This window comes from Bos indicus, chromosome 7, assembly GCF_029378745.1.
Source record: "Bos indicus isolate NIAB-ARS_2022 breed Sahiwal x Tharparkar chromosome 7, NIAB-ARS_B.indTharparkar_mat_pri_1.0, whole genome shotgun sequence".
Lineage (NCBI taxonomy): Eukaryota > Metazoa > Chordata > Mammalia > Artiodactyla > Bovidae > Bos > Bos indicus.
Window position 1 is genome coordinate 54,243,453 of NC_091766.1, and position 21,016 is coordinate 54,264,468.

A 21,016-nucleotide genomic window follows, 5' to 3' on the forward strand; every position below is an offset into this window, starting at 1 on the left:
CTGACTGTTTAAGACCCTGTGGATTAGAGGTTTTTTTTTTTTTTTTTTAAGCTTTTCTAATTCATATGAAGATATGCTGTAAAGTAGCATTATTAAATTTCACCATGGTTGTGGTAGTGGTTTATTTGCTAAGTTGTGTCTGACTCCTGTGACCCCATGGACTGTAGCCCACTAGGCTCCTCTGTCCATGCGATTTCCGAGGCAAGAATGCTGGAGTGCGTTGCCATTTTCTTCTCCATAGGATCTTCCTGATCTGGGGATTGAACCTGGATTTCTAGCACTGCACGTGGATTCTTTCCCAACTGAGCCACCCAGAAAGCCCCAAATCCCAGCATATCTTACTTCAATTTGCCAATATCTATTTTAGTGAGGTATCTCAAACAGAAGACTCTATTCTAGGAGAATCCGATTTTTATCCAATGGAGGAAGGTTGTCGTTCAGTTCAGTTCAGTTGCTCAGTCATGTCCAACTCTTTGCCACCCCATGAACCCCAGCACTCCAGGCCTCCTTGTCCATCACCAACTCCCAGAGTACACCCAAACCCATGTCCATCGATTGGTGATGCCATCCAACCATCTTATCCTTGGTCGTCCCCCTCTCCTCCTGCCCTCAATCTTTCCCAGCATCAGGGTCTTTCTGATGAGTCAGCTCTTCACATCAGGTGGCCAAAGTATTAGATTTCAGCTTCAGCATCAGTCCTTCCAATGAACACCCAGGACTGATCTCCTTTAGGATGGAGTGGTTGGATCTCCTTGCAGTCCAAGGGACTCTCTAGAGTCTTCTCCAACACCACAGTTCAAAAGCATCAATTCTTCAGCACTCAGCTTTCTATATAGTCCAACTCTCACATCCATACATGACCACTGGAAAAACCATAGCCTTGACTAGATGGAATTTTGTTGGCAAAGTAATGTCTTTGCTTTTTAATATGCTGTTTAGGTTGGTCATAACTTTCCTTCCAAGGACTAAGCATCTTTTAATTTCATGGCTGCAATTGCCATCTGCAGTGATTTTGGAGCCCAAAAAAATAAAGTCTGACACTGTTTCCACTGTTTCCCCATCTATTTTCCATGAAGTGATGGGACTGGATGCCATGATCTTAGTTTTCTGAATGTTGAGCTTGAACCCAACTTTTTCACTCTCCTCTTTCACTTTAATCAAGAGGCTTTTTAGTTCCTCTTCACTTTCTGCCATAAGGGTGGTGTCATCTGCATATCTGAGGTTATTGATATTTCTCCCAGCAATCTGGATTCCAGCTTGTGCTTCGTCCAGCCCAGTGTTTCTCATGATGTACTCTGCATATAAGTTAAATAAACAGGGTGACAATATACAGCCTTGACGTACTCCTTTTCCTATTTGGAACCAGTCTGTTGCTCCATGTCCAGTTCTAACTGTTGCTTCCTGACGTGCATATAGGTTTCTCAAGAGGCAGGTCAGGTGGTCTGGTATTCCCATCTCTTTCAGAATTTTCCACAGTTTATTGTGATCCACACAGTCAAAGGCTTTGGCATAGTCAATAAAGTAGAAATAGATGTTTTTCTGGAACTCTCTTGCTTTTTCCATGATCCAGTGGATGTTGGCAATTTGATCTCTGGTTCCTCTGCCTTTTCTAAAACCAGCTTGAACATCTGGAAGGTCATGGTTCACGAAGCCTGGCTTGGAGAATTTTAAGCATCACTTCACTAGCGTGTGAGATGAAAGCAATTGTGCAGTGGTTTGAGCATTCTTTGGCATTGCCTTTCTTTGGGATTGGAATGAAAACTGACCTTTTCCAGTCCTGTGGCCACTGCTGAGTTTTCCAAATTTGCTGGCATATTGAGTGCAGCACTTTCACAGCATCATCTTTCAGGATTTGGAATAACTCAACTGGAATTCCATCACCTCCACTAGCTTTGTTCGTAGTGATGCTTTCTAAGGCCCACTTGACTTCACATTCCAGGATGTCTGGCTCTAGGTCAGTGATCACACCATCGTGATTATCTGGTTTGTGAAGATCTTTTTTGTGTAGTTCTTCTGTGTATTCTTGCCATCTCTTCTTAATATATTCTGCTTCTGTTAGGTCCATACCATTTCTGTCCTTTATTGAGCTCATCTTTGCATGAAATGTTCCCTTGGTATTTCTAATTTTCTTGAAGAGCTTTCTAGTCTTTCCCATTCTATTGTTTTCCTCTATTTCTTTGCATTGATCGCTGAGGAAGGCTTTCTTATCTCTCCTTGCTATTCTTTGGAACTCTGCATTCAAATGGGTATATCTTTCCTTTCCTCCTCTGCTTTTCGCTTCCCTTCTTTTCACAGCTATTTGTAAAGCCTCCTCATACATTACTCTCATTTTATTATATATACTTATTATGAGCCAAGATGATGATTGCTTTTTTTGGCAGCCTCATAAGACTCGTGATTCATCTTAAACTTATAGTCAATTTAGGTCCCCAATCCTTGACTAGTTGTTTGAAGTTTACAGAGCCGTGATCCTTACAATAGGAAGTTCAATCTAGTTCACTGATAAGCTGTGGCTCACAGAGGTGAAATTACTTTCCCTGAGGTCACACAAGTGAGATAATTCCTTTAACCCCTCTTTCCTCTGAGAGTATCTTTTCAGTCACCTGGGTGGGCTCCAGGTACCCATGCTTGCATTCTTGGTCCTAGTTATTTGGCTCAGGAATGGATACCTGACTGAAGCTGGACTACTTATATTATCTGTTTAGAATGCCTTCAGGATTGGAAACTGGCTTTCGTTTTTTTAGAATTCACTGCTATGAATATGAAGTGAGACTCACAAGTCCAAATATTATTTTAGGGACATGTTAATCTTATAGAGCTGGCATGCACAGTTAATCAGAGATGGAAATGAAAAATGCCTTCTGCAGAAATTGGTGTGCCTCTCTTATTCTGTCCTCACACCTCACCTGACCCAGCCCTGGTAAGCATGTCCATCCTGCCCAACACCACTGTGGTTTAGGTACCCCATGTCCCTTTCTATCTCCTGTTCTATTTGCCTCTCCACATTCAACCTAACATCTTTCTTTCTTCCTTTCTTGAAGCAACTGTGTGCTATCACATCTTTTATCATGGAGTAAGAAATTAACATCTTTTTCCTAAATAACGTATACTTATTTTGCCTCTCTATCTACCTATGGTCACATCTACAAAAAGAAAGCAATGGGAAGAAAACACTCTTAATGCCAACATAGGGAAAGACTGAACAAATTGCGAGTAATTAGGGATTGATTATATTTTCCCTCCTGGATTATTAGGAATTATAAGGCAGCTTTCACAGAAGGTAGAATTTAAGCATTAGAGGAAAGTAGATTTTAGGGCCTCTCTGGCAACAAAGCGACAGCACCTATGGGTTGGCCTCCCTTGCTTGTGCGTGTGATTAGCCATGAGTACAAGCCAAAACTTTATGTAATAACTTGGGTGGATCTTGGACTTTCATTCTTGAGGAGTGCAATGAACTTTTTCTCCTCAGAAAGCCTACATTTGAATGGCATGTTTTAGATCACAAGAGTCCTCGAATTTCAATTAGATGAAGCAATCTGACATTTTTTGGCATAGAAGACTTGAAGAATAATGATTATTCTTTGTCTCTGGAATAGCCTTTAGGAAAAACAAAATAGTTAAAGTAATTTCCATAAAGACCCCTGTGCATGGCAGCAAACCTCACTGATAGTTAAACCCATTCAGAGAGATGAATATGGAATTCAGCTAACATCTTGTTTTTCTGCAGGAAATGTTTAAATATCTCCATGCTGCTCACTTTCACTTGGGACTAAGAAAATTTTAGTCTATAAGGGGAAGACAGAAGAGACCGCTCGGAAGCAAATCAGTCTATTAGGTCAAGATGATCATGCAGAGAGCCCCAGTGGGTTTTGCATTGAATATAGCTTTATAGAAAATACAGATTGAGGCAATTAGTCCCTTCCAATTTTAAACAAGCAGTAGCAGTGGGAAGTATGCCAGGAAGGATGATTAAGGATTAAACAACAGCATGGGAACTTGATCAGAATTTCCAAAATTTCACTGCCAGCACCTGATCTTTCTACATCACCACCTCCTTGATTATGAAAGGCGGGGGCCCTTCTCCTGGACCCCACCCCACCCAGTCCCTTACTGCTTAAGGGAAAGTTATGGAAGAGAAGGCTTCTGTCTCCACCAACTTCTAAGAGGGAACACAGCCAAGAGAGGCAGGAAGAAGCATGCTCACTTCCACCCTTTTTGGCAAGCTCAAGTGGGAGCAAAAGCCACTGCCAAATCTATTTTTTAATACAGATTTTAAAAGGGTTGTGTCTACACATGCAAAGGGAAGTGCACAGTGCGCTGTGTTAAACAACACAACAATTTTTAAAAATCAAACACACAAAAAAAGCCTAAATCTTTGCCTGACTATCCAGGTATTTGTTTGCCATATCGTAGGTGCTCACTAGGGTGAGAGTCTGGATTTGCAGCAGTGTCTTCTGCAGTCATATGAATGGGACCCAGCCGCAGAGCTTTCACCCTATCTGGCCCAGCTGGGCAAGACACAAACCCTGGTACTTCTTAATCTGATCCAGGAGGGAGGAACTCTCTTTGCTTTTGGAGATAGAGTTGAGTTCCTAGATCTGGTGTACCCAGACATGATTGGCACTTTGGTACTTAGAGTTGGATAGCCATCAAGTGAGAGGAAGATACCAAAGAGAAGGGGGGGGGGGAAATAATTAGGAGGCTGGAATTAACACATGGACACTACTATATATGAAACAGATATCCAACAAATACCTACTGTGTAGCACAGGGAACCCTACTCAATATTTTGTAATAACCTATATATAAGGAAAAACAGGGCTTCCCTGGTGGCTCAGATGGTAAAGAATCTGCCTGCAATGCAGGGGACCCAGGTTCAATCTCTGGGTTACGAAGATTCCCCTGGAGAAGGGAATGAGTAGCCACTCCAATATTCTTGCCTAGAGAATCCATGGACAGAGGAGCCTGGTAGACCACAGTCCATAGGGCACAGAGTTGGACATGACTGAGCAACTAATATTTTCTTTCACTTTCAAGGAAAAACAACCTGAAAAAGATTACATATATATATTTTTTTTTTCATACACACACACACAATTGAATCACTGTGCTGTACACCTGAAACTAATATGGCACTATGAAGCAACTATATTTCAATAAAGTAAAAAAAATAAGTTACAAAAAAAGAAGAGAGAGAAAGAGAATGAGAGGGAGAGATACATAAGTCCCAATTCTCTCCTCCAGTCTCTGAATATTTCCCATAGCTTGTTCCCCAACAATATTTAGAGAGTCAATTTTCCATGAAAATTTGTGCTTAAAAGATCACATGGGGAGAAACATTTATTTATTTAGTTTGTCCTAAATTTAACAGTCTTTTTAACAGTCTTTTTATATTCCAGTCTTTTTGCTGAAAATGTATCCTGGTCTGATGCCATCACAAATAATGTTGCAATGAGCATTATCCCTGGGCCTTTATGTACTTGTTCCAGTTTCAGTCCAACTCTTAGAAGTGAGACTGATGATCAAAGTACATTTCTGTCTCTTGAACACTCCACAATGCCCAGCAGCACTTGCCGAGTAACGGACACATGGCCTGTGCTTAACAAGAGGTAGTACAGCAATTGGAGCATCGGCTCTGTGACCAGCCAGTGCCAGCTCTGCCACTCATGGCCTGTGTGACCTCGGGTAAGTTATTCAACCTTTCAAAGCCAGGGTTTACCATCTATTAAGTGAACTAACAGTAATACCATATTGAGGGAGTCATGTGCCAGGTACTGTTTTAAGTGCTCCATTCATTACTTCTCAAACTACTTCATGATGAAGCTTCTATTAGTATCTCCTTTTACAGATGAGGAACTAGGCACAGGAAGGCTGCACACTTTGTCCAAGGTCATATAGCTAGTAAATAGTGAGGCCAGGCTTATCCCCAGAAAGTCTGGCTCCAAAGCCTGTCTTTTAAATACTTTCTTATAGGGGATTTGCATATGATAATGAGAACTGATAGTGAGAAGAATATGGGAAAATACGTAGGTAGGTGGGTAGGTAATAGACGGAGAGAGAAGGAGAGAGAGAGAATGGATTTAGCATGATGTGCAGCCCTCAGTGAATTCATGTGGCCTGGCTGGAGCAGAGATGTGATGCCAATCCTTCCTCCTGCAATGCGCATCTTTTAAGAATGGACCATCAGCTACTCTCTCCATTCATCTCACCCTCTCCTTCCTTCCCGTCTACCATATGCAAAATGGATAGCCAATGAAATTTGCTGTATGATTCAGGGAACTTACACTGGGGCTCTGTAACAATCTACAGGGTGGGAAGGACGTTCAAGAAGAAGAGGACATATATATACCTATGGGTAATTCATGTTGATGTATGGCAGAAATTAAACCAGTATTGTAAAACAATTATCCTTCAATTAAAAATAAATTTTTTTAAAAGAATGGATAAGCAGCAATATAAAACAAACAACTCAATTAAAAAATGGCAGAAAATCTAAACAGACATTTCTCCAAAGAAGACATGGGCTTCCCTTGTAGCTCAGTTGGTAAAGAACCTGCCTGCGGGGTTGCGAGAGTCAGACACAACTTAGTGACTAAACCACCAGCACCAAAGAAGACATACAGATGGCCAACAGTACATGCAAAGGTACTCAACATGCTAACTGTTAGGGCAATGCAAATCAAAACCACAGTGAGGTATCACCTCACTCCAGTCAGAATGGCTATAATCAAAAAGTCTACAAATGATAAATACTAGAGAGGGTGTGGAGAAAAGGGAACCCTTCTGCGCTGTTGGTGGGAATGTAAATTGGTACAGCTGTTATGGAGAAAAGTACAGAGGTTCCTTAAAAACTAAAAATAGAATTTTACAATCCAGCAATCTCATTCTTGGACACATATTTAGAGAAAACCATAATTTGAAAATAATAATAACCAATGGTTATTACAGGCTATTACATAGCTAAGACATGGAAGGAACCTAAATGTCCATTGACAGATGAGTGGATAAAAATGTGGTACATATATAAATGGAATATTACTCAGCCATAAAAAAGAAGGAAATAATGCCATCTGCAGCAACATGGATTGGACCTAGAGATTATCATACTAAGTGAAACAAGCCAGACAAAGACAAATATATGATATTGCTTATATTTGGAATGTAAAAATAAAGACAAATTAACTTATTTACAAAACAGAAACAGGCTCACATACTTAGAGAAAAAACTTATGGTTACCGGGGGGTGAGGGGGGGCTAAGTGTGGGAAGAAGGAATAGATCAGGAGTTTGGGATTGATGTGTACACATGGCTATATTTAAAACAGATAGCCAACAATGACCTACTGCATAGCACAGGTAACATAGTCAATGTATTATAATAACCTATAAAGGAAAAGAATCTGAAGAATAATTATATATATATACACACAACACACACACACACATGTATATATATGAATTGCTGTGCTATATACCTGAAGCTAACATGATATTGGAAATCACCTACACTTCAAAAAGGAAAAAAATAGATGAGCTGACTTCATGGATTTCCTTAAGATTTCATTTCTAGGAAGAGGAAGGTTGGGAATGGAGAAGCATGTTACTCTGGAAATCAGTTAAATCTTCTAGCCCAGAAAGCAACAGAATCATTGGAATATGTATATTTTTTAGACTGGGGAGATTAAGGAAGTTGTAATGACTATAAAAAATTCATGTTGATATATGGCAAAACCAATACAATATTGTAAAGTTAAAAAAAAAACACAAAACCTTCTGTCCAAGGAAACCAAAACAGGGGGGTGGAACTAGTTATGGAACATGACCTTGGCTGGGAACAACGAACTGTTGGGCCAGACCATCTGGGGAAATTCTTTCCTATCAAGTGAAGCATGATATTCCAGAAGGGGTGGGCGGGGTTCCTAAAGAGTGAGGCTGCTTCTTCCAGGTTAAATGCTTTACATGTATCATTTCATTTAATTCTCATAGCAGCTAACTGAGGCAAATGGGATTATTGTCCCTGTTTGATCAATGAAGAAACTGAAGCACAAAGAGGTGATATGACTTATCCTGGAGTCTGTGCTCTTATCCATCACAGTTAGCCTGAAGAAGACGTGCCTGTTTGTCATAAGGAGAGCACAGTCAAGACAACAGAGATGGGGGTTTGTCCAGGTGCGTAACCTTGGGCAACATACCTCACAGCTCCAAGCCTCTGTGTTCTCATCTATAAAATGGGCACAGATCTGGTATCCAACGTACAGGTAGAGTGATAGATAAGGGAATTCATATAGCACACTGAGCACAGTGGCTGGTACGTGGCTAGTGACTGGTACTGGTACACGGTACTCGTACTCTTGAGAAATACATTAAGAACCAGAATATACAGATTTCTTCTTCTGCTTCTTTTTTTTTTTTTTTTTTTAAACTGGTATCAAAAGTCACAGTGATTAAGATTAGGCCCTTTATATATAGACTGTAACTATTTTATATTGTAATGAGTACCAAAGTGTCTCCTGCTCAGGAAGTAGAATAGATACAGCATAGATCATATGTCACTAGTTCTAATGATGCCAAGATGACAGTTATGGATTAACTGTTTTTACCAGCAACTTGCCAGACTCCATGTGGTTTCAGAATTTTCCCTCTGTGGGACTCAGTTGTGCCATCCACAGAATAAGGATTCAACTATAATTTCTAATTTCTTAACAAAACTGAGAAACCTAAAGAAAATTCTAAAAAATAATCACCCAGCATATAGAATAAACTCTTGCTTGGCTCTTACTGATGGAAGAGTTTGTTCTAGGGGTAAAAAGTGTGAGTTACAGAAGTTTTGTTTTGTTTTTTTTTTTTAAAAGAGAAATGCTATTTCATCATGATATGATAATAGTCACTGTTTATGAGCCCTATGACTCAGCCCGGGCCATGTGCCTGACACTCATCAGTTTATTCAGTCCTCCCAACAGTCCTGCAAAGTCAAGAGTTATAGCTTTTCCTTCTTAAATAATAAAGAAGCTGAGGGTCTCAGAGAGAAGTGACTCACAAGGATATACCAGTTTCTCTGTTATCTTGTTTCCCCCAAACCTTATCATAACAGATATTCGTATTATGAAGTCCCTATAACTGAAACAAGACAGCCAAAAGAGTCCTATAATGGATTATTTAAAAATTATTCTACATATAGTTTTTATTGTATGGCATGCTGCTGCTGCTGCTCAGTCGTGTCCAACTCTGTGCGACCCCAGAGACAGCAGCCCACCAGGCTTATAAATAGTTTCCTGGCTTAGTTCAAATTACAGACATTCTCAATTATGTGGAATAATGAGCTTCAACCATGTATGCTATGCTTCTTTTGAAATCCTGAAACAAAGAAGACAGAGAAATACATTTGCTGAGTCTCTGTGCCCCTAACTCAGCAAGGTTTCCTCCTGGGTGAAGTTGGCCCAGGGCCATTCTCCCCTCCCACAAGCTCAGGAAGACCCCTTTAGGATAAATCCCTCTGCCCTCCTTGTGTTTGCGCCGGCAAGACTGTTCAGCCTTCTGCTTGTGCGCAGTGAGGGAAGATGAACAAATAAACACCCTTTAAGTTGTTAAAAGAAAAAGCACTTGGGAAAAGATTATCCTGGAACTAAGAACTTGGGGTCGCACAGAGTGGAACACGACTAAAGCGACTTAACAGCAGCAGCAGCAGCAAGAACCTTTATGGCGATTCCTAAGTCGAGGTCAGCAAGTTTCAGAGAAGCCAGCTTGGATGGAGATTCAGATCAGGACAAGCCTACTGCAAATAACAAACAGATGGGGGTGAAGCACAGGCTCCCTGTCATCTTGGTGGACTGCCTTCACCCTAAGAGGACCAGGCTGCAGAGGAGGTGATAGACTCACCATGACTAAGGGCCAGCTCCAAAGGGTCGCAACAGTTACTCTGGCCTTAAATGGCTTCCATTATGTACAATTCTATGCATGATTTTCAGTTTTCTCCCTTACATTTCCTTGAGCACTTCATACGCTTGCTTTCTCAGTGGCTATTGGCTTGCATCTCCTCTGACAGAAAATGTTTTTCCTCAGCTCCTCCTATTTCAGGTCTCCCCTCCTCACAGTTCTTCCCTGACCTTCTTCCCTGTAAGGTCTTTCCTGCTCTCCTCCCTTTACTGCTTGCTCCCTTCATGGCACGTGGTGTGAGTCTAATTCCAAATCTTTTTGTTTGTCTGTTTATTGTCTGTTTCTGCCATCAGTCTGTAAGTCCCAGAAGGGCATGTCTGACTGCTCACTGTTGATTCCAGGGCTGACTGCAGAGCTGGAGACAGAGTATGTGTTCAATAAATGTTAGCCAAGTAAATTGCTCCCAACTGCCCCCAACATATTTGGAAGAAAATTTCAGTGCAGCCAAGGAGTAAGGGATTATTAAGGGCCTTTGTAAAGATTTTAATTCAATTTTTAAGGTATCCTCAGAGATGAATCCCAGGAGGAAAAGCCATATAAATTGGTTTGTGGTATTTCCTGAAAATGTCTTGATGAGATTGCTTAGCTGGCATCCAAAAGCTATGGGAATGCTGCCCCTTTCAGAGTTTGTCTTTTCTCAGTCTTATTTCCAACACGTTTATCATGATACAAGTTCTAGAAATACCAGAAGAGTTAGGTTTTCCATTATCCTGGGATTACATTCATGGATTTGAAGGGCCGTCGTGGCAATGCTGTCATCTTGGCCACTTTACCACTTCTCAGAGTGAAAAAATGAACATGAAATCTGTTATTAACAATCTAGTCAAGACGTGGGAGGAGAGGGTATAAAAGTTATTGGCCAGACTGAAGTTTATATTGAAGCAGTAAGTTTCATTTATTTGGATATTCCTAGGCCCCATGACCACATTCTAAGATTTCAGTCAGTTCAGTCACTCAGTCGTATCCAACTCTTTGTGACCCCATGAATCGCAGCACGCCAGGCCTCCCTTTCCATCACCAACTCCCAGAGTTCACTCAGACTCACGTCCATCGAGTTGGTGATGCCATCCAGCCATCTCATCCTCTGTCGTCCCCTTCTCCTCCTGCCCCCAATCCCTCCCAGCATCAGAGTCTTTTCCAATGAGTCAACTTTTCGCATGAGGTGGCCAAAGTTCTGGAGTTTCAGCTTTAGCATCATTCCTTCCAAAGAAATCCCAGGGCTGATCCCCTTCAGAATGGACTGGTTGGATCTCCTTGCAGTCCAAGGGACTCTCAAGAGTCTTCTCCAACACCACAGTTCAAAAGCATCAATTCTTTGGCACTCAGCTTTCTTCACAGTCCAACTCTCACATCCATACATGACCACTGGAAAAACCATAGCCTTGAGTAGACGGACCTTTGTTGGCAAAGTAATGTCTCTGCTTTTGAATATGCAGATAGCATATCTAGGTTGGTCATAACTTTTCTATTTAGGAATATTGAATTATAAACCCAGCTCCAGAATGAGCCAGCAGTGGCTGTAGCTGTGATTGACTGGCACTGGGCCTGGTGGAGCCTCATAAGTGGTTGCACTGACCTGCTGGTTGAAGTGCTGACCCTTAGCTTCAGGGCCATGATTAGGGCTGCAGAATTAATTTGAGCACAAGAGTGGACCTACTCCTTGGAATATGGGCCATGCATTCAGATGGGAAGGAAATGGCAAGGGAGGAAGGGAATATTCTCTTTCATCCCTCGTATTTATATAGAATTCACTCATTCCCTCACTCATCCAATTCAAAATATTATCTGTGAGTGTGTGTATAGAAACTAACTATACTACAGCAGTGCTCACTCTGTACAGTAGTGCAGGACCATAAAAATTGCCCTGCAAACTGAAATCGGAAAAGTGACCATTGGAATCAATGAGGAAAGTGTGACTGCTCCATGACCTTTAAAATTCTCTTACTATTAGTTATAAACGTACAAGGAAATGAAAAAAAAATAGTAAGACTATTATTTAGTCAGTACTCTAATTTAAAACATTAGAACCTTTGAGACTTAGTATAAAAAACTTCTCAAGAGTCATTCGAACAGAGCTTGCCTTCTCTTTTCATCATATAACAACACAGAACAAACATACTCTCTCTGTCTTGGCAAATGATCATATTCCCTTTAAAATCGGATCAGCTTCTAACAGTTTACCCTTTGCTCTTTTTATATCATTGTGAAGTATCTCTGAGAGTTCCTTCCACGTGAAATGGTTTGCAGAATCACTTCTCCTGGGACATCATCTTCCCTTCTGTCATGAACACTTTGCTTATTTATGTCAATAAATTTGCCTTCACCAAGTTCCTCTGGCTGCAAATCTAGACCATGTCCAATGGGAAAGATGTCATAGAGTCCACGGCCAGCTATTTCTTCTACAACTACATTTACATTTGATTTACATTTGACTTCTAGGATAATCACTCTTCATTTCTTTGCTGCACTTTATCTTTTTCTGGCTAATCTCCTCTTTCAATTATCCATATTCATAAATTGCCATATGGGTTTGTCACCAGGAGACAAGGGGCAACACAAGTACTGCTTTTGCTGTTTGTGTGTTAAGTGAATAACAGAAGTGCAATGACCGCTCACCATGTCACTTCAAAAGTGACATAATTTGTTACTGATCATCATAACAGTAACATAATTTGTTACTGATGTGAATCTGTTATTCACGAAGTGATCCCTGGACTGAAAACCCAGCTGGGAAGTTTATCCTGCACATAACTATTCACAGTTCATATACCATGGCAACTGTATTGTTGGAGGACTGATGTTCTATAACTAAACCATGGTCCTGAGTTCGTGCACCTGAGCTATGTAAAATGAGGACACATAACAGGGGTAACTAGAGAATGTCACGGTGGGTACGCAATAGAAATTCCCAACTTGTAGAGGCACAGAAGGTTACTTGGAGAAGCTGACACACAAGCTAAGACTTGATAAATAAATAGAAACTAATCTGACACAGGAGGGGTGTAGGGAAGATTGTTCCGGGCAGAGATTAAAGTAGGTATAAAGCTCCAAATGTAAGACAGTGCATGGAGTGTAGGGTGGCAGTCATGGTTGTTTCAGGCTGATTGTGGGTGATAATCCCAATACATTATTTTCAGGCTGCAGGCTGTTGTCCCTGGGAACCAGGCAGCACTGGCTGGAATTGGGAATTTGGAATGCTGTTTCACGACAGTCACCTGAAGAAGGTGTTGAAGGACCATCAACTACTGCCCTCAGACCAAGAGGCCCACCTTTGGCAGCTAGGAAAGTCACCAGGAAAATGAAACCAAATCAAACAAAATGACCTTAGATGCTGGTTTGCATACATGACCCAGGGAACACTAATGGTTCAGATGCAAATGCCCTAAGTATAGGATGGTATAAAGCAAAGAGAAAATTCCCTTTCAAAAGTCACAATTCAAAAGGCTGGTTCAAATCTTTAAATGACAAATTGTATTTCTAGTCAATACAGAGTACAGTATCTTAATCTATTTGGCTAAAATCGGAATGGTTTCAGCCCAGGCAATGCACTGAAAATATTCTCACTTAATTTCCACCACACTCTTATGAAGTTGCTATTTTTATTCCCATTTTACAGATGAGGAAACTGAGGTTAAGTCACCATGGGATCACAGAACTGGTCACATGTAGGATTTATCCTAAAGCTTGTACCTTTACCTAATATACCATCAGTATGTTTTATTTCAATACATGGAGATAAACACAGATGCCAAACTGAGTGATTATTTCATATAAGATAAACAGACCAAGATAAATGTTAAAGAATAGGGCAAAAAATTCCATTCGTATAGAAACTCTGAGAAAGGGAATGCACAAGAGTAGCAGTTTTAAGAAAAGTTTTGTACAACTGTGTGGCATCTCAGACATGAGCAATGCATTTAAGATTCTCCTAGGAAAACAAAACAATGAGATTATCTCAATTATTGAGTTAACCATGAGATTTCACCATCTACGTTCTAGCTATGAGTGAGACATTTATTTGAATTAGATAAGAAGATATAATGTCATTTGAAGAAGGCCCAGTAAATTTAATAACAGAGATAAATGAAACTGACAATGATCTCACACTTTATAAATCTAAACATGGGACCAGGGTTAGACACAGGGACCCTAGCAGTTGATGAATGAGCTTGAATTCTGCTTCTTACACCATCAACTGGAGGCCAGACATGATTTTTAATGTTCCTTCTAACCAAGGGGATTAAAAAAGAATTAATTCAATTCCCTTTAAACCAAAGCACAGGAGCAAGAAACAACCCTGAACCTTCCGTCCTCAAACAGCAGCTCTGTTGATAATTTAATCACTAACTGAGTTGTGTAACTTGCCTATGACAAATGGTAAAACACCTACAAATGTGGAAATCTGCCAGAGCCTTCTTTCATAGGAAGGGGAGGGGAAAACCTTATCCAGCTCACATATACTTTCTATCTCCCTGTCTTTTGCTCCCTGCCCACAACCGCTGAAACTGCTTCTGTATTAGCGGAGAATATGGGAACTGTTCTGGATCTAGCAAGGAAGTGAAGTCACTGAAACATTTAGGATTCTCTGCTTCCCTCCCGACCCTTCCCCACCCTCACTCTATACTTGTTAGCGTGTAGCCCCATACTAGGCTCCATCAAGCTGAAATGGCAGCACTACGGAGAACACCATGGAGATCCCTTAAGAAAGACAATCTCTTTAACAAATCGTGCTGGGAAATCTGGTCAACCACTTGTAAAAGAATGAAACTAGAACACTTTCTAACACCATACACAAAAATAAACTCAAAATGGATTAAAGATCTAAACGTAAGACCACAAACTATAAAACTCCTAGAGGAGAACATAGGCAAAACACTCTCTGACATACATCACAGCAGGATCCTCTATGACCCACCTCCCAGAATATTGGAAATAAAAGCAAAAATAAACAAATGGGACCTAATTAACCTTAAAAGCTTCTGCACATCAAAGGAAACTATTAGCAAGGTGAAAAGACAGCCTTCAGAATGGGAGAAAATAATAGCAAATAAAGCAACTGACAAACAACTAATCTCAAAAATATACAAGCAACTCCTACAGCTCAACTCCAGAAAAATAAATGACCCAATCAAAAAATGGGCCAAAGAACTAAATAGACAGTTCTCCAAAGAAGACATACAGATGGCTAACAAACACATGAAAAGATGCTCAACATCACTCATTATCAGAGAAATGCAAATCAAAACCACTATGAGGTACCATTTCACACCAGTCAGAATGGCTGCGATCCAAAAGTCTACAAATAATAAATGCTGGAGAGGGTGTGGAGAAAAGGGAACCCTCTTACACTGTTGGTGGGAATGCAAACTAGTACAGCCACTATGGAGAACAGTGTGGAGATTCCTTAAAAAACTGGAAACAGAACTGCCTTATGATCCAGCAATCCCACTGCTGGGCATACACACTGAGGAACCAGAAGGGAAAGAGACACGTGTACCCCAATGTTCATCGCAGCACTGTTTATAATAGCCAGGACATGGAAGCAACCTAGATGTCCATCAGCAGATGAATGGATAAGAAAGCAGTGGTACATATACACAATGGAGTATTACTCAGCCATTAAAAAGAATACATTTGAATCAGTTCTAATGAGGTGGATGAAACTGGAGCCTATTATACAGAGTGAAGTAAGCCAGAAGGTAAAACACCAATACAGTATACTAACGCATATATATGGAATTTAGAAAGATGGTAACAATAACCCTGTGTACGAGACAGTAAAAGAGACACTGATGTATAGAACAGTCTTATGGACTCTGTGGGAGAGGGAGAGGGTAGGAAGATCTGGGAGAATGGCATTGAAACATGTAAAATGTCATGTATGAAACGAGATGCCAGTCCAGGTTCGATGCACGATACTGGATGCTTGGGGCTGGTGCACTGGGACGACCCAGAGGGATGGTATGGGGAGGGAGGAGGGAGGAGGGTTCAGGATGGGGAACACATGTATACCTGTGGCGGATTCATTTTGATATTTGGCAAAACTAATACAATTATGTAAAGTTTAAAAATAAAATAAAATTATTAAAACAAATTAATAAATAAAAAAAAGAAAAGAAACATAAAACTACCATATGATCCTGCAATCCCACTCCTGGGCATTTATAGAGTAAACCATAATTCAAAAAAAAAATATATGAATGACAATGTTGGTTGCAGCACTATTTACAATAGCCAAGACATGGAAGCAACATAATTGTCTATTGACAGATGGATAGATAAAGAAGATGTGATATATATACACACAATGGAATGTAACTCAGCCATGAAAAAGAATGCAATAATGCTATCTGTGGCAAATGGATGGACCTAGAGATAATTATATTAAGTGAACTAAACAAATATCATATCCTATTACTTATGTGGAATCAAAAAAGTACAAATGAACTTATTTATACAACAGTAATAGACTCACAGACACAGAAAAACTTATGGGTACCAAAGGGACAAGATGGGGTAGGGATAAATTAGGTGTTTGGGGTTAACATATACACACTACTATATATAAAATAGATAACCAAGGATATACTGTATAGTACAGGGAACTCAATGTCTTAAAATATTCTATAAGAGAAAAGAACCTGAGAGAGAAATGTGTGTGTGTGTGTATCTGAACCACTTTGCTGTACAACTGAAACTAATAACATTGTAAATCAACTCAACTTCAATAGAAAAAAAAAAAAAAAAAACAAAAGAAATTGAAATGGCAATCAGGAAAGAATATGAGGCCCTGCATGATCTGGTTTCTTCCTCATTGTCCAGCTTTATCTCATGCTTCTTTCTGCCATGCTTGCTCCAATGTATAGTTTTAGACATGGACACTTAGAATACAATTATTCTAGGCTGTTCTTCCTTTTCTTAATAACTGAATCTTTTCATTCTTTAGTCTCGGCTTAAGTTGCATTCTCTCTTGGAAGATTTCTTAGGTCATCTAAACTACACTGTCTCTATGTCACAGACTTCCATGCCAAAACCTGCTTCTTCTACATTCTCTACCAGATTAGAGGGTCTGTGACAACAGGTGGGGCATCTGCCTTGTCACCATGGACTCCAAAACCCAGCACAATGCCTGGCATAGTTACTGCCCTTAGCCAGAGTTTGCAAAGTGAACAACCGCCTTCTTCACTTTCCTTTCTGAAAAAGGTATTAAAAAATATTTAAGACATACACAAATGTGTAAAGAAGGAGAGGGTGGGAAGATTTGGGAGAATGACATTGAAACATGTATACTATCATGTATGAAACGAGTCGCCAGTCCAGGTTCGATGCACGATACTAGATGCTTGGGGCTAGTGCGCTGGGACGACCCAGAGGGATGGTATAGGGAGAGAGGAGGGAGGAGGGTTCAGGATGGGGAACACATGTATACCTGTGGCGGATTCATTTCGATATTTGGCAAAACCAATACAATATTGTAAAGTTTAAAAATAAAATAAAATTAAAAAAAATAAAATAAAAAAAAGAAAAATATCACAACCCTCAGGTATCCACTATAGTTGCGAGTTTAAATCCCTGCTTATCACTCCTTGATTACATTCTGCTCTTTAGAGGCAACTAGCAGTCTGAATTTGGTTACTATTTCCATACATTTCTTAGTACTTTCATTACACACATATGCAAACCTATAATATTATTTTGTGTTTTTATAGTCTATGTAAGTGTTATATGTACTCTGCAACTGGCATTTTTCAAGTTCTTGTGATTCATCCACACCGTTGAATTTAGCTAGAGATTATTTATTCCACTGCCGTGTAGTATTCTATCGTATGACTACCCCAATATTCATCGGCTTTCTTGGTGGGTTATTTTCTAAGTTCTACCTATACCACAATGCCATGAATATCCTTACTTGCAACGTTATTTTTCTTTCAGGTAGCACTGTGGTATCCAATACCTTGAATCTTTACAGTATTTACCTGTCAAAACTGACAAGGATTGGGTCTCTGAAAGCTATATGAGACAGATAATTGAACAACCCAATTTATGTTTGAGTGAAAGCGTGCATCGATGGATTTTATGAGAAGCAGTATGGAATAGTGACGACTGATAGAGCACTGATTTGGGAGTTAAACGTGGTGGACTGCAGCACCCACTCAACTGCTTAGCCACTATGCCACATCCAAATACAAAGCCTCAGTTTTCCTTCTGTAAAACTGGAATGATGGTCTCCTATCTGCCTACCTCACAAGGGTGTTAAAATGATCAAATGAAATAATGTTGCTGAAACGATTTTGAAATCTGATGGATTATGCAACACTGGAACACCAACAACCAAATTTTATTACCCAAGTGTAATATCACAGAAGAGTTGTCATAAAATAACAAGACCATGAGAATATAAAATAATTTACCAACATCTGTATTTAAATTTGTCATCACCTGTATCTTATTATCTCCTATCCATATTTAATTGGGGTGTTTTAGAGATAATACTTTACCCCCAAAGGGCAGAACAGAGAAAACCAGGCTCTTGAGAGAAATATGCTTAGGTCCATGGACTTCTACTGTCTATAAAATCCTACCGAGATTACTGAAATGAATCACATTGGTTCCAGTAATGAATTTATTCCTAGTTCGCTTCACTGACTATGCAAAAGCCTTTAACTGTGTGGATCACAACAAATAGTGGAAAGTTCTTAAAAAGATGGGAATATCAGACCACCTTACCTGCCTCCTGAAAAACCTGTATGCGGGTCAAGAAGCAACAGTTAAAACCAGACATGGAACAACGGACTGGTTCAAAACTGGAAAAGGAACATGATAAGGGTGTATATTGTCACCTTGTTTATTTATATGCAGAGTACATCATGCTAAATGCCAGGCTGGATGACTCACAAGCTGGAATCAAGACTGCTAGGAGAAATATCAATAACTTCAGATATGCAGATGATACCACCCTTATGGCAGAAAGTGAAGGGGAACCAAAGAGCCTCTTGATGAAGGTGAAAGAAAGAGTGAAAAAGCTGGCTTAAAACTCAACATTAAAAAAACTAAGATCATGGTATCTGGTCCCATCATTTCATGGGGAATAGATGGGCAAAAAGTGGAAGTAGTGACAGATTTTATTTTTCGGGGCTCCAAAATCACTGTGGATGGTGACTGAGGCCATGAAATTAAAAGATGCTTGCTCTTGGAAGGAAATCTAAGACAAACCTAGACAATATATTAAAAAAGCAGAGGTAGCACTTTGCTGACAAAGGTCTGTGTAGTCAAAGCTATGGTTTTTCCAGTAGTCCTGTATGGATGTGAGAGTTGGATGATAAAGAAGGCTGAGCACTAAAGAATTGATGCTTTTGAATTGTGGTGCTGGAGAAGACTCTTGAGAATCCCCTGGACTGCAAGGAGATCAGACCAATCAATTCTAAAGAAAATCAACCCTGAATATTCACTGGAAGGACTGATGCTGGTGCTGAAGCTCCAATACTTTGGCCACCTGATGCAAAGAGCCAACTCATTGGAAAAGACCCTGATGCTGGGAAAGACTGAAGGCAAAAGGAGAAGAGGGCAGCAGAGGATAAGATGGTTAGACAAAATCACTGACTCGATGGACATGAGTTTGAGCAAACTCCAGGAGATAGTGAAGGACAGGGAAGCCTGGCTTGCTGCAGTTCATGGGGTCGAAAAGAGTCAGACATGATTTAGGGACTGAACAACAAAGGAATTTATTCCAAAGGTTCTGTCTTCATGCTTAGATGTATGTTATGAACTTAAAATGGTTATAGGAAGGGGTTTAGAGCTTGAAAGATGGGTTCAAATCTTCCTCTACTTCCCTCTCTGTATTGAGGATGAAAAGATAATCATGTAGGACAATTGTTGGGAGGATTAAATGAGTTCATGTATATAAGGCAGCATCCCCTTCAGGATGTGGCTGAAAATTAGTCTTAGTTGAAACTTCCCAACAGATGAGGCAAGGTTGTTGGGCTATTATTCTTAAATTGTGATCTCAGTTACCTCAGTTTAACTCCTCTTCACTTTTAAATTTAATTTTGTTTATTTACTTTACAAATTTATGTCTCACAGTTCTGGAGGCTGGGAAGTCCATGATCAAGATGCTGACTGAGTTGGTTCCTGGTGAGGGACCTCTTCCTGGCTTGTGCGTGAACACTTTCTTACTCTAATCCCCAGGTTTGGAGAGGGAGATCTCATCTCTCTTATTTTTTATGCTTATTTATTTTTTGGCCATGCTGCGTGGTATATAGGATCTTAATTTCTTGACCAGAAATGGAACCTGTGCCCCTTACACAGGGATCAAACCCATGCCCCCTGAAGTGGAAGCACAGAGTCTTAACCGCTGGACTGCCAGGGAAGTCCTCCTCTTCACTTTTTAAAAAGTATTGGTCTAGCCCTTCTGTCAGGACCTTCAGCTATCATATGGCTAACTGTCACTTCTGAGTATACGACCGAGGCAGCTATGATATGTTCAGTGTACAAAGAGTGTTGCCACCACTACAAAATTTTATAGGCGCCAAGTGCTTCTGAAATCTTGACTTCTGATTTTGAAATTGAGAAAGAGCAGCCTGGTTAATTTGTCTGATTCATTAGCAAGGAATCAGAGAGAGGTTTTCAAATAAAATCCAATTCTGGCCATGCCATCTTGGTCTCATGTAAATGCTGGAAATAGATAAGGTTAAAACACAGTGTCACAGCTCTAGGTTTCTGCAGAAATTTTGCTCTCCATATTCTGCTGTACTAGAATTCTGTTTTCTCTTACAGTGATAATGAGTCAAAGAATAGATTTATTCTGTGCATTTGCACACTGATAACTGGGTTCCTGGGAATTAGTTTGCTTTGCAAAGTACACGTTTTTCTCTATAAGTTCAGTTCAGTTCAGTCACTCAGTCGTGTCTGACTCTTTGTGACCCCATGAATCGCACCACGCCAGGCCTCCCTGTCCATCACCAACTCCTGGAGTTCACTCAAACTCATGTCCATCGAGTTGGTGATGCCATCCAGCCATCTCATCCTCTGCCATCCCCTTCTTCTCCTGCCCCCAATCCCTCCCAGCATCAGAGTCTTTTCCAATG

The 21,016-nt window shown here is 40.2% G+C and overlaps 1 long non-coding RNA gene across 1 annotated transcript; it reads left to right on the forward strand.

Annotated features, from left to right (window-relative positions):
• The first annotated feature begins 5,454 nt into the window (after positions 1–5,454).
• On the forward strand, positions 5,455–13,676 carry LOC139184184 (uncharacterized). Its single transcript, XR_011567716.1, has 3 exons — positions 5,455–5,685; positions 7,986–8,168; positions 13,070–13,676. It is a non-coding gene; the product is annotated as an uncharacterized lncRNA (long non-coding RNA).
• Positions 13,677–21,016: the final 7,340 nt, after the last annotated feature.